This window comes from Sinohyriopsis cumingii, chromosome 16 (assembly GCF_028554795.1).
Source record: "Sinohyriopsis cumingii isolate HCF-2022 chromosome 16, ASM2855479v2, whole genome shotgun sequence".
Lineage (NCBI taxonomy): Eukaryota > Metazoa > Mollusca > Bivalvia > Unionida > Unionidae > Sinohyriopsis > Sinohyriopsis cumingii.
The window spans coordinates 33,433,180-33,447,558 of NC_142976.1; positions in this window are offsets into that span (position 1 = coordinate 33,433,180).

The window sequence follows — 14,379 nt, forward strand, 5'->3', positions numbered from 1 at the left end:
AGCAATACTATCAGCGGTCACTCCGGTAACTGCAGCAGTCGCCGCCACGATCTGTGTTTCCGCGGCCACAACAACAGCTGGAGTTTTCGGCATCATAGCAAAAAAATATCATCATGTGCTAACACAAAATTACACGATTACACGACAAAATTAAATACAGCCACGACCGCATATCAGAAATTATCATCGCTGATATCATCATCGTTAGACGTGCAAAGTAGCGACGCTACGATATCAGATTCTGAATTCAAACTAATGTCAGATGCGTACAATGACTATTTGAAAACTAAACAAATAAATAATGTCAATAGAACTGCTTCAACAAATAGTCACAAACACAACACCGGTAAGGACCACAATGATCTCAGTGTCCTCGACGACACCAGAATTCGGTATTAATTTTCGAACTCCAATTCCAGTGAGTGAAATCGCGTTAGCAAAGCTCAGTGTGTATCACAGCTGGCCCAATGTTAGGTCGGCATCATTTGGTGGTCTGCAGCCAAATAATTCATTCGTGTTCGGGAAAAGCAAAGCCGACTCCGGCGAACAGGGTGAACTTGACTGGAATACAATTACACTTCCCACTGGGAGTTATCAGATCGAAGAAATCAATAATGAGATACAACGCCAAATAAAACGAATCACCGGCAAGGAAGCCAAAATATCTATAACAGCTCATGAACCAACGCTGTCTGCGGTCATTGAAATCTCAACGCCAGGATACGCCGTGGATATTTATAACAGCTCAATCCGAACATTATTAGGATGGCCAAAGGCCCCCGAGGTTAAACCTCGTCCACCAAAACCTGAAAAATCGGATTTTATGACCTATAAAGAAGCACTACACGACCTCGAGTACAATTATTATTTACTCCTTGCAGATCAATTACTAGCAAGAAAAAGTACTTTAATGCCCGATACTTGGAGTATAGAAGCTCCACGTGTTAAGGGGGGGCAGGAGCTCCGTGTTTACCGTCTAGATGATATAGAATCTGAATTATTTATTCCGATCAATCTAGTACATAAACAACAGCTACAACTCCTGCGAGTATATTTCCAAGATTATATTTCTGATTTAACAAGTCCGCGTGATAATATTATCACAACCATAGAAAAACTAAACAAACTCGCATCGGCCATGGAAACTATAAATCTAAGAATAATTCAGGCTTTACTGGATCTTAAAGACTATATCGATGATAATTATAGACAGATAGCCAGAGCAGATTTTGCAATTAAATATGGTATTCAAGTGAATGATATTTCAGATTTTAAATTTCCTGGATATAACGTGCCCGAGCTGAGAAAATCAGTCTCTGATCTCATCGATCAATCTTTCGAAGATATTCTTGCCGCGTACGAACGAATAAAACCACAACCTGTTATTCTCAAGCACGACAACAGTACAGCATCCGATGGCAGACACATCTCACCCGGGATCGTAAATATCACAGATGTTATTGCGGTCAATCTTGTATGTGACGTCATCGATGGCAGTTACAGCGCATCAGATACTACGACGGCACAACAGGGGTTTATCCTGTATACGTTCACACCAAGAGACCCCCCTGGTTTTCTGATTGTGCAAGAACCAATCAATCCGGTCTATCTACGGTGTCATAACCCGTGGTTGTCAACGATAAATTTCAAACTCACCGACCAGAGGGGGAATTTGTTGGACCTGCGTGACGAGACTGTTAGTATAAACTTACTGGTGAAGTCCTAAGTCAAGGGATCCATAATATTTATAATAGTTTTTTTTTCTGCACTGATCCATTTTCGTCATTTTATCGTGCAAATACCCTATCAAAACCAGCATAAGTTATCGTTGAAAGTGCTAGCACGCATTTAAAAAAAAACGGTTGTGTATAATGTATCAACCCGAGTACATTCATGCACGAGTTCATATTCATGATAAGCAAATTCTTTACGAGGCAATAAAAACCGCATTTCAAATACAGACATTCCCAGAACAGTATTTCCCCGTTAAAATAGTTATTGACGTGTATGGTGACGAAGACTTCTTGTTAACTCCGTCACAATTAACAGAGCTACAGCAAAATCATATGATCATAGTTTGGTGTCAACGAGAACAGATTATGAACTATTCTCATTCCTGTATTGATGTTGAAACGCTTAAGCAAATCCTGAAAATCTGAAAGCGCCCTTCACTTGAGAAACTCTTTGAGTTTCCAAGGGCAAAAAAAATAATACACTTTTTTTTTTACCCGTGGAAATGTGCTTTACACTCCAAGCGGGGGGGGGGGGGCGCTAGCGTTCTCAGGTTCTACTTTCACTTTGTGCTGTGAGTCACACGCTATGCGGTTTATACTTCCTTGTCGGCCTCGTAGTCAGAAACACTAGTATTTTTGTCAGAAATGCAAGGCATTTCCGTGTCTAGATTCTTTATATAACCTTTTAACCGTCTCACCCTGGTGCTAATTAATTTTCGAGTCTCATACTCTTGTGACAATCCAAGACGAATCTTCTCAACTGCACGGCACAGTGGAATAAATTCAGATACCTGATTTTCAGTTATCCCGGCAAGTGATCTGTAAACACGATCTTGCAAACCCTTAATGAACCTATAACGAGCAGGGAGATTGTTCTTCCCCAAGCGTGATAGCTCATTCAAGGATTCAAAATCTGACATAATTGTTTCAGTGTCTAGTAAAATATTAAAACCTCGCTGTTGTAATTCTTTAATTTCAACAAGTATGGTATTTATATTTTCGTGATTCATATTATTATATATTTTTATATTTTTAATAGAAACACTTTGCATGAGAAACGCTAGCTTTCCAAAACAAAACGAGACAGTCGGAAACATTTATCCCCTGCAAGGGCCTAGATCGTCAAATAACGTTCTAGAACCCCACGAGGACTGCTTCCGACATGACAATACAACATGTAACACGAAACACTTTATCCCCTGCAAGAGCCTCTAGATCGTCAAATAACGTTCTATAGGCTCAAGAGGACGTGTTTAGTGAATTGACAAGGACAAACATATAACACGTAACTTATCCTAAGGACGGACCCCTCTGACTGCCAAGTGACTCAGAGGCACATTTATTTACAAGACGAGACAGCCCTGGCTTCTAGGATCGAGTTCTCTAGCAGGCCCGGCAAACATTTATTTGACAACACAAACAACCTTTACCTCTGATTCGAGTATCACAGCAAGCAAAGGTACAATGAACATGTAATCTTATCCTAAGAGACGGTACAGAACAGACAACCTTTACCTCTGATTCGAGTATCACAGCAAGCAAAGGTACAATGAACATGTAATCTTATCCTAAGAGACGGTACAGAACAGACAACCTTTAACCTCTGATTCGAGTATGACAGCAAGTAAAGGCACAATGAACATGTAATCTTATCCTAACTTATCCTAAGACCTTATCCTATGACGACACAAACATACACAGGTGGGTCATTTTCTACGGTCAGCAGCAGAGCAAAACCATCCATTGAATCGACCATTGGATGGTGCACAAAAGACACCCGCCATTGGCGGATTAAATTTATGGTTTTGCTTGCGCGTGCTGACTTTCGATCGACCCAAAGGTCTTAGGGAGCGATTTCGTATATAACCCAACTGTTACTTGCGAGTTGGAAATTCGCTCTAGCAGTGGGCGGGACTTGTTTAAAATATTTTAATTGTATGTTTTCTTAAGCGCGGTCATATAACAAGCACAGAAGAGCAAAACAGTCGGATATATTCAGTAAAACGAGGATATTGTTTGTAAAAAAATATATATTCTACGGTAAATAAATGATTACATGTTATGAACTCGATAAAATATTTTATCAAGGTGGCTTTCTTAGGGGGAGCAAATCCTCTGACCAGCAACGACAACTCTGCAAAGCGTTACACACTCTCGGAGGAGTTATCGTCGTTTGTGTCAACGATAAGAGTTATATAACAGAATGAAATCTTCTGTTTGAGCTTCTTTGAAAATGCTGTTTTGTAGATCCCATCTGCGACATGCTGTACAGAAGGTGGACAAATACCGAAATACCTACCGGCTGCGCTCATTGATTGAAATATTATTTCTTCACGAGTCTCAACATTCACAGATTTCACTGCTCTTCTTATAGCTGTTTTACATTTAACTCTTCCTCGTATGGTATTCTTGCTCTGAGTGATCGCTTGAAGGTTTTCAATACTGTTATCAAGTCTGTTCCCGTTAATATGATCAATGACAAGGCCTTTAGGGATCTCTTCGTTAAAAACCTCATAGACGAAACGATGACATAAATACCTCCCTTTCCTAACAGTAAATCTTAAATAACCAGCATTATCAACTGTACCAACTTGTTTCCTCAGCCTGTAGTTTCTCACTATGCCATCTCGGTTTGCCTCATAATTTGGAATAGTTGGATGTCGGACGAATTCTTGATTCATTATACTATAAGCAAATCATTGTCTAATTCATAATTTGTCTGAAAACTTATTTATGTAATCACGCTCGCATTTGAGAGCGTTATCACAGTCTGGATTTTTTTTATCATAATACCGTTTTAGTTCTCGATAGCGTTTTCCACCACACGCTGAACATAATTGCGTTTTTCCTCGTACTCCAATGCCGCATCTGATACACGGTATCGGTCCTAGACTCCCACCGCGGACCTGTTGAGCATGTTGTCCACAGTATTCGCCTCTGCAGGGTTTGCTACACGGCGCTGATGAATTTAGTTTGATCCACTTGCATTGGTTCATCATATAATATATTTGTCTATTTAAATATTTGTCTTAATTATAATAATGGGTTTTGAAAGACTATCCAGAATAAAACCCATATCAGGTTCTAGATTCGATCTTGACCGGTTAACCGCTGATCCACGACGAAGAGAGTTAGCAGAGGTAATTGGTGTTATCAAGAATGCCAAAGAAGAGTTTCGTCGTGATGGTGCCGCACACACGTGGTCTTCGTATAAAATTATCCTCGGAAACGCGAGCGTTTCTCGGGAAATGCAAAGCATTTCTCGTGACCGTATCATTGATGCTACCATGAACGATACAATCGCGCGTAACATAATTGGGTATCTCGACGATAGAAGATATTTCGTACAGATAAAATTTATTGTTGGAGTCGGCGAGGGAACGTGGATTATCAGAGACAAACTAGACCCTGTTCTTGATGCCAGAGGCGTTCGTGGAAAAACCGTTCTGTTAAGTAAAGACTCAAAACCGGGAGTACTTGTTGGGATTGATATACCATATTATGCCAGAGCGTATCCTGTGACCGCAGTTGTTTATGGAATTTATCCGATGAAGAAACCACGCGTTGATAAACTCAAACCGATGAAGGTGTCGGTGTTGAATTGTGTAGCTGAGCGAGTAATGGAACATTTTAAAAATGCAATGCGAGGAAACGGCCTAACACCGCTAAGACAAACTAAAATAACAGCGTGGGCGACACGAGTAGCGGATAAAGGAGCGTCAATAAATGATGTTGCTGAGCTAGAGCGATTACTAAAATTTCCTATAACGGTTTCATCGTTAACCGGTGAGGTATTGTATGAGTGTAAATACAATTCCCGTGGAACACCAATAACTATTATCGATCATAACAGTCACGCCTGGACTGACTCGGTTAGGATATTTCCGCAAGACCGTGTTGTGAAGTATTATCCGGAATTGCAAAGCAATTCTGGGAGCATGTTTGATTTTATTTATCAGATAAGTAAAACCGATCCAGTGTCTGTGTGGTTATTCAGAAGTAGCGAAGATGGAGAATATGATCAGTTTGTGAGACCCAACGGGGAAATATACAGAACAATGGCGTTACAGCAGGAAATGAAAAAACTCGCAGAAAAATATCATGCTGGCAACACTGATACGTTACTGACACACTGTTTTACTGTCCCGGGTGTTGTCGCGCATGTAGCCCGGGAACGAAATTCATGGAGACCAACTCCGAAAAGTTTTCTTGCTGATATCCAGCAGAGCTGTGTCGAATACGGACACGGCGGTTTGTGGAATACTCAGTATGATCACCGCGGTATGATATCCGTGGACATGACGGCGTGTTATCCAGGAAGTTTCCTTGGGCGTGGAGAATGCAGCGAATATTTTAAACGGTTTGGCCACGCTGGCAATACCATGACAAGAGTAGCTGTCAACGGTGTTTTACCCGATTTTGACTTGACCGGATTTGCTTGTGTGTCGTCGTTTAAATTCGCTAAGGATTTACATCCTGTGTGTTATGTTTGGTTTGGCAGACATTTCGTTGAGAAGCGATGGGCACCGATAGTGTTATTGCGATACATGCTTGACAGTCGAATACTGTTGTCGCTGACGGTCAGCGAAGCGATTATATGTTATTGTCGTCAAACCGAAGCTTGGTTGCCAACTCCAACGCCGGTTACGTTAGAAGAAGTCATCGAAGATTGGTCACGAGAATATCCAGAAACTTCTATCGACGCTATCATCAAGAAAGCTCCTGAAGTACTTAAAAGCAAACTCAGAAATGATGAAAGCACAGCAAAAGATCTAGGACGAAGAATAATAGGGAAATTCACTCAAGGTGGAGCGTATGATCATAAACAACATCACAGTCGATTAATCATGGACAAGACTGAATTGGATCTTATTGTCGCTGATGCAGCCACGAACAACATGTTCTGTAACCGCAAAGATGTGTTTCTGTCAAACGGGGAAAAACTAGGGACTGTTTTTAGTTATATTGACGGAGAATCATCTCAGTACATACATTTGAGATCTTCGATGCTGGCTTATGTATCCATAAATTTGTTGTCGATGATCAATAGATTCCCTGTTGCCGCAGTGAGAGTTGCAACGGATTCATTTTATATTGATAAAAAACACTCAGCGCTGTTGGATAATGTTATATCGGATGATCCATCGTGGGGCTCGTGGAGAATAAAGAATGAAATGTTACACGGATATTGTAAATCGGCTGATGTTGAAATCGAGGATGAGTATCGCAGCGCAGAAATATCTTCGATGGTTTCGTCGGGGGCAACTTCGTTGTTGCCGCCGGTGCACGATCCTGTTACAAGACACAAAACAGTTTATCTGAACGGTCCTGGTGGTTCTGGAAAAACAACTCGAGCGATTGAATTATTTAGAAACTCTGACATGATTGTGCTAACACCCACACACAGACTTGCCAGGGAGATGAGACAACGGGATGTTAACGCGTGCACGTATCACAGTTTTTTCAAATACAGCGGCGGCACGTGGACACCTGAACGAATGGGAACGAAATATATTCCCGAGAAAATCATCTGGGATGAGATAGACACTGTGCCGTTGGATACATTAAAACAGTTTCTGGATTGGCTGCTAAAGAAAAATACCGCAGTGGTGATGTGCGGCGATCATGGTCAACCACCCCCATTTACAGGTGAATCTCCACACGAGTGGCTGAAAACTTTTGTAGATTATTATGAGGAAATAACTAACGATGTTAGAGCACTCGATGAAACGCTGAAAGAGTTTAAGGCACTGATCAGGCTACAAACCAATAAAGTCCAGTGTGAGATAATGCGTGAAATAATTCCAGAGACTTCGCTGAGCGACTTTTGGGAAACGTGGAAACCAGGTGATTTAATTGTGGCAAGTAGAAAGATAGTCAGGGACACACTTCAGCAGCGGTTATTTCAGTTACATCAGAAGAAATTTCCCATGTTGCCAGTGCCGTTGTGTTATAGACCAGCTGATACGCGATTGCAGAATATTGATGTTGATATTCCAGGGCGCCTGACTGCGTCGGGTCCGGAGAAACAGAATTTAGTATTAAATGATATTGTCACAGTTGATGTTGATGCTGTTGAACAGGCACTGAAAATGAGCAAATCCCCGTGGACGCTAGGATACGCTATGACCATCCACAGTTCGCAGGGACTAACTATTTCAGATACAACAGTTTGGATTGTTGATGATCGCATCGAGTGGTCAAATTTAGTTTATTTAGCCGTGTCAAGAGTAAGAAGGATAGGTCAGTTACGAAGAATTGTATTAGATGATGTTGTCAACGACAGCTCAATCGCTGATGACACAATAAGAAAGAAATTAGCCGGTTACAAACAGAGCGACAAAAAAAATGGTAGAGAGTTTGATCCCAAACAAAGTTTGGATGTTGAATTTGTAATACAATTACAACAACAGCAGAATAATCACTGTGCGAGTTGTAATTGTTTATTGCTGTGGCAGTATTCGAAAAACGACCCAAGGCAATTCACCGTAGATAGAATAGATAGCAGTCGCGGTCATACACGTGAAAATGTGATGTTGACCTGTCTTGAGTGTAACCGACGCAGAGGTGTTGCTGCAGTTATTTAAATGATTGAATCACTTCAGTGCGGATCACTTTAGTGATCGGGGTGGTAATTGTGTATCCTCGGGAATCACCTGAAGTTGCTCGCGTTTAAATCCGCGTTGAGGAGCAGTCGAATCTAATCTGTAGATTGCGTTTCTCCCAGTTGATCTGGTTATGCTGGATATCTTATGTGTAGTAACACTCCATGTGGGATCGGTTGCTCTTTTTTTTCCTCCTTCTAGTTCGCCTGGTTCGTATAAATACCTAACGGTGACATTACCCAGCAGTGGGGACGCTAGCGTCCCTGGCTGCGTTGAAACATTTTGTTGCTGTTGTCCGCGTTCACTGACGCGGGGTATATATTTTTTTGTGATTGCATTTACAGGTCTCATGTTTGTTGTTCTGGTAATTTCATTATTCAGTGCGGCTATCACGTTTGGCAGTCTTGCAACCCATTCACGAGATCTCGTATCGTAAATGAATTCCCTCGCGTACTGGTATCCGAATAATCTCTCAGCGAGTGTTCTATTAAATCGCTCAACAATTGCCTGATCCCGATGAATTTCAGTATGTCCTCGTCGTATGGTAACGTTATGCTGCTTTGTCAGTGATGACACCGCGCCCTGAAATTCCTTGCCAGGATCAACTTGTAATAATCGTGGCCAGTTTAGAGGTCCTCGTTGATAAATTCGTTTAAACGCAGAGGCGACTTCGGACGCTGTTTTAGTCGCTAACGGTTCTGCTTCTTTGTATCTACTGGCAACATCAACTACTGTTAGCGCGTATTTGTATATTTTTCTACGGACAGTATCATGAGGCAGGAATAGTATGTCAGCCTGATGAACTTCATTGGGCACACTAACATCAAAATGTGCAAAGTTGATTTGTCGAGGTGGTGGTAAGTAGATTTGCCATATTGCTTGTTTTGATAGCCAATTTTTGGCAACCTCGCGTGTTACTGATGCCGCGTTGGCGAGTTTATTAATTGCTGAGTTACCTCTCCAGTATCCGATTGGGGAATAATAAATCGCTTGCATTTTTATTTAATTATCCAGCGCCTAATACTAATTTAGATTTCATCGCTGATCTTACTAACCAATTAGCGAGTGACTCCTTAAATGATTTATTTTTTATGGCGCTTAGTGCATGAATTAATTTCACATCCGCGATATGCCTGTCTTGTAGATCTTTACTTCGATAAGCAACATCATGTATGTGACACGCTGCGTCGATAGCGTTTATCGGATACTCTCCCGGTTTTGGTTTAGATTGTTCATCAAGTCTGATATCTAGTCGGGTCCCTGGACCGCAGTAATTGTATCCTGGGAGATGTTTTTCTCCGGGATACTTTGCCCAGGGAGTTCCGGGGAGCTTTCCAAGTTTGGCTGCAATGTCACCTCCGCTAAATTCTCGCTTTTTTTTTGAAATCTAAATTTTTTTGTGCCACATCGCGTACACTTACCAGAAAGTGCTTGTCTGTTATTTTTTGTTGTAATGGTTGTTAGATCATTCGTAGGGGTTCGTGCCTTACACTTCACACAATATAGATCCATAATTATTATTCTTTATATACAAATGGAAATTACAGATTTTTCTGCGACAAAAAAGAAAGAGCCAGTTAAGCATAATTCAGTGCTACCAAACTCTATCCGCGCGATTATAATTGGGCCATCCGGTTCAGGTAAAACACAGCTGTTGCTGAACTTGATAATGAAGTGGATGAAATGGGATAAACTGTATTTGATAGCTCCATCTGTAGATGATCAACGATGCTATAACGTTATAAAAGATTTTAATGAGAGTGCAAGCGCGCTGAGTAAAGACGGTGAGGATGTTGTTGAATTTATCACTGATATCGAAGAAGCCCCCAGCGTCGAGGATCTTGATGAATCAATTAACAACCTAGTAGTGTATGATGATGTTATGTTGGACAAGCAAAAAAATCCCGCAAGAATATTTTCCCGGGGACGTCACAAAAACACTGATGTGATTTATGTTACTCAGCGTTATACACAAATTTCTAAAGTAATCAGGGATAATTGTAATCTTCTTGCGATATTCAATGGAGTTGATACACATACACTGAGAAATATTCATCAAACCTGGTGTGGTGGCGATATGGATTTAAATAAATTTAAAAATTTCTTCAGTCATGCTCAAAGAAAACCTCACGGATTTGTGACAATAAATTTACACGATCCCAGAACAAGATACCGTATTGGACTTGATACACTATTTGCAACATAAAAATGTTTTTCCTTGGAAACTCATTTCCCAGAGCAGCAGAGGGGATGGACCCGACCCATGGATTTTTCAATAACGACCCCGCCACGGAAACTGTTTCAGATTTATTGAAGTAACCCAAGTTGTCAGTGCAAACTCAACGAGTTTGTCCCTGGAAACTCTTCGAGTTTTCGGGGGACATTTTTTTTTGTCCTGTATTCTGAATAGAAGGGTTTATTTCGTCGAAATAAGCCCTCTATCGAGGAATAGTTTCCTGGAGGGGTTTATTGTGCAAAAAGTTTCGGTCTGTACAGCCCCTCTGCTGCTCAAACTGTATTTATTCGTGGTTAAAATCACTGAACGAACAAAATAGATCTTGAAATAGAAAGCAACTTTAAAAAATGTATTCTTTTAATTAGTGAACAAAAGAGTGTATGGGAAAGAAATGCTCTAAATGTGCAAAATGAGAGCTAATGTTAAGATATGTGCGAATGAGAGCTGATGTTAAGATATGTACGCAGAAGAATCCATTCTTCAAATACACGATTGTTGTCTCGTTTACAAAAGGAGCGACTATGGATGGTAATTTAGTATTGTTTGCTGGGTTGATTATGGATTTTAGGGCGCATTAGCACTGTAACGATTTAAAAAGCCAAACAAATGTAATCCAGTTTTGGTATTGGAAAGTATAGAAAATAAGAAAGTTTATGTCATGAATTCATTTATCATTTGAATTTAATCAATGATCGATGTACAAGTTAACTTACATAAAATGTAAATATTATATTCAAATATAGTATATATGCTGTATCAGTTATATATCAATTGATGTATAAATTGTTCATTACAAGGAAACTAGTCTTGCTGAGTTTCATTTTAACGAAACCTTATGCAACGTGTGGTATATCAATGATTGAGCATAATAATATACATATATTTTATTTATATTATATACAAAACAAATAATTGCATTTCATTTGCAGTTAAGATTGACTACTAGCACCTTTGTATTGACGGAATAAATGAACTCTGTACAACCATGTCCATGTGTCCGCTACAAAATGTAGTTCTTAACCATTTGTGAATATTCTCCTTTGCAAATTGAAAAGTTGCTTCTATTAGTTATTGAACTTATAGTTTCATTTATACTAATTAAATAAATAAAATACACACTTATGATTTAGACAAGAAAGATAGTTTAAATGAAGAAAAAAGAGCACTACAAGAACAGCATGTTAACTATTTTGAACATTGAAGGAGCTTGATTTCACATACCGTATATCAACAATACGGAGATACTAACTAATATAAATGAGGAATCGGCAGGAGGTAATTCAAACAATTCAATGTATATACAGTTCAACTAAGTCATCATTATAACTTAAATAGCATTGATAACAACCATACCATTGTTTCTATCCTCCTTTTCTAAATTTCCCCTTCACGTTGCTTTGTGTGCTTACATATTTCCATGATTGATATTCCTCCATTTCTAACTTTTCCCTTCACGTTGCTTTGTGTGCTTACATATTTCCATTATTAATAGTCCTCCATTTCTAGCTTTCCCCTTCACGTTGCTTTCTGTGACTACACATTTCCATTATTGACAGTCCAGATACATTGTCGCATAACACAAAAGAAAGTTCAACATGCTCATTTTTAAAATAGTTTCTAACTGGCATCTTTCTACGAGGAGAGAGAGAGAGAGAGAGAGAGAGAGAGAGAGAGAGAGAGTTGAGGGGGGGGGGTAAGATTGGGGAGACCTACCATAAAGACATTTATTTATTGCAACTTTGTGTCATTGGTATAGTGAACACTGTATTAAAATCTGGCGGAAAGTTTACACATAACCGATCTTAGTAGGTAACTTCGTGCATGTTCGGTTTCTCTTTTTTTCTCACTCCACATTCACGTATATTCTTTCTTATTTGAGAGAGAGAGAGAGATGAAAGCAGAGAGGATTTCGATTAAATTCTTCATGTTTAATTCGTGTATAAGATATGAATTATCAGTTTTATTGTTGTATAATTACAACGCTAATAATTAAAGGTTGAAAATTCATCACATTTTTCGCATTTTAAAATATGGGTGTGAGTTATATAAGTTTGACCAAGGCTAATTCTTGCAATGACTACGGCGTGGATCGGTAGGAAGTATGCCTAAATATGGTTTGATCACATGGGGCTTGGTATTGAAAGCAGCATTCCACGATGCTTGCCACTTACTACATAAGGATCATTTTTATAACATGTTTTTGTTGAGCATGCTTTCACAAGAGTACTTCAAAAGGGATTTTAATGCTCAGTTTTTGTACACAGATAATAGTCAAAATACACTACCATATATTGAAAACATTAGAATTGGTAAATATCATTATTCTTTAGCTTTTTTTCTCGGGATATGGGTGACCATGACAAAGGCCGCTTGTTTGCTGCCACTTCACCTCCTCAGCACCTTCCCGGTCGATCACCGAACCTAGTTTTAATCCATTTCTCCACCAAGATGTCTTTATGAAGACGTTGAACCTAAAACCAGGTTTCTTTCTTAGGGATCCAGTCTGGATAGACCAATTTTCTGGGATTTTTTTATATCTTCAACCAGTGATGGTTCGGTTCTTGAATACCTTTTTTGTCACTTGACCCTTGACCTCTGCCCGAGTCATCTTGATCTTGTAGGTCTCTTAATGCATCACCTTTCCAACTAACTGGTTGGTACTTATGTCATTCTATGGGAGGTGATAGTATTTTTTCACATTTTAGAAATTAATAGTGAATCCAACAAGTTTCTCTTATGATTTTTAAAGTAGAGAACTTTAATTCAAATGCTATACGAGAACAGTTTAATTCCAGAAACTATGACCTTTCTGATGCACATAGTTCTTTAACGGATCAAGAATAACACATTTCTGTTCAATATTTGGTTGAAAAGAATGTTTGGACAAAAGTGATTGGGATTTAAGCCTTTATCTGGCTCTAATCCGCAAGTTATGGAATTAAAATTAAAATACAAAAAAAAAAAAAAAAAAAAAAAATGAGTTGAGAAAGCTTGAGCATGAAGAAAGATAACTGCAGTTACAAACAGAGAAAAATATGAAACAAATGCAATTTGAGAAAGACGAGAGAGAGACAGTTTCAGTTGCAGAAAGCGGAGGAGAGAGAGAGAGAGAGAGAGAGGTACAATTGCAGAAAGGGGAAAGATACCATGGGCTTATGAAATAATGATGCAATATGAAAAAAGAGAGAATTACAAAGAGATAGTGAAAAGGACGAAAACGAATTTCAAATTAGATTAAAATAATTAGAGCTGGAAAGTGGACAACACATATCCACAGTACATACCATTTAAGGTTTTGAACACTGTTGCTAAAACTATCAGTTAAGTACCCCATTTTAAAAGGAAGGAAACAAATATTGTCCTCAGATTGAAACAAAAATGCTGAACATTTCCTATGGCAAAGACAGTACTGGAATCTTGACAAGACAACAGTAGTTAAGTGGGCCACTTTACCGTCAATGGGAATTAGCATTACAAGACCCCTTGGGCAACTCTAGCGTCAAGGGAAATTTAACATGGAGAAAAATCGTGGGCAACTCTAGGGACAATGGGAATTTAACATAGAGTTTGGGCTTGTCTAGGGACAAGGGAAATTGAACATGGGGGGAATAGAGTTTGGGCTTGTCTAGGGACAAGGGGAATTTAACATGGGAATAAATCGTGGGACTGTCTAGCGTCAAGGGAAATTGAACATGGTGGGATTGTCTAGGGACAATGATGGTAGAGGGTCAAACACAACAGAGACAGAGACATACATACACTAGTACAAGCGTGAGATTTATATATAAAGCATTACCAAGACCTG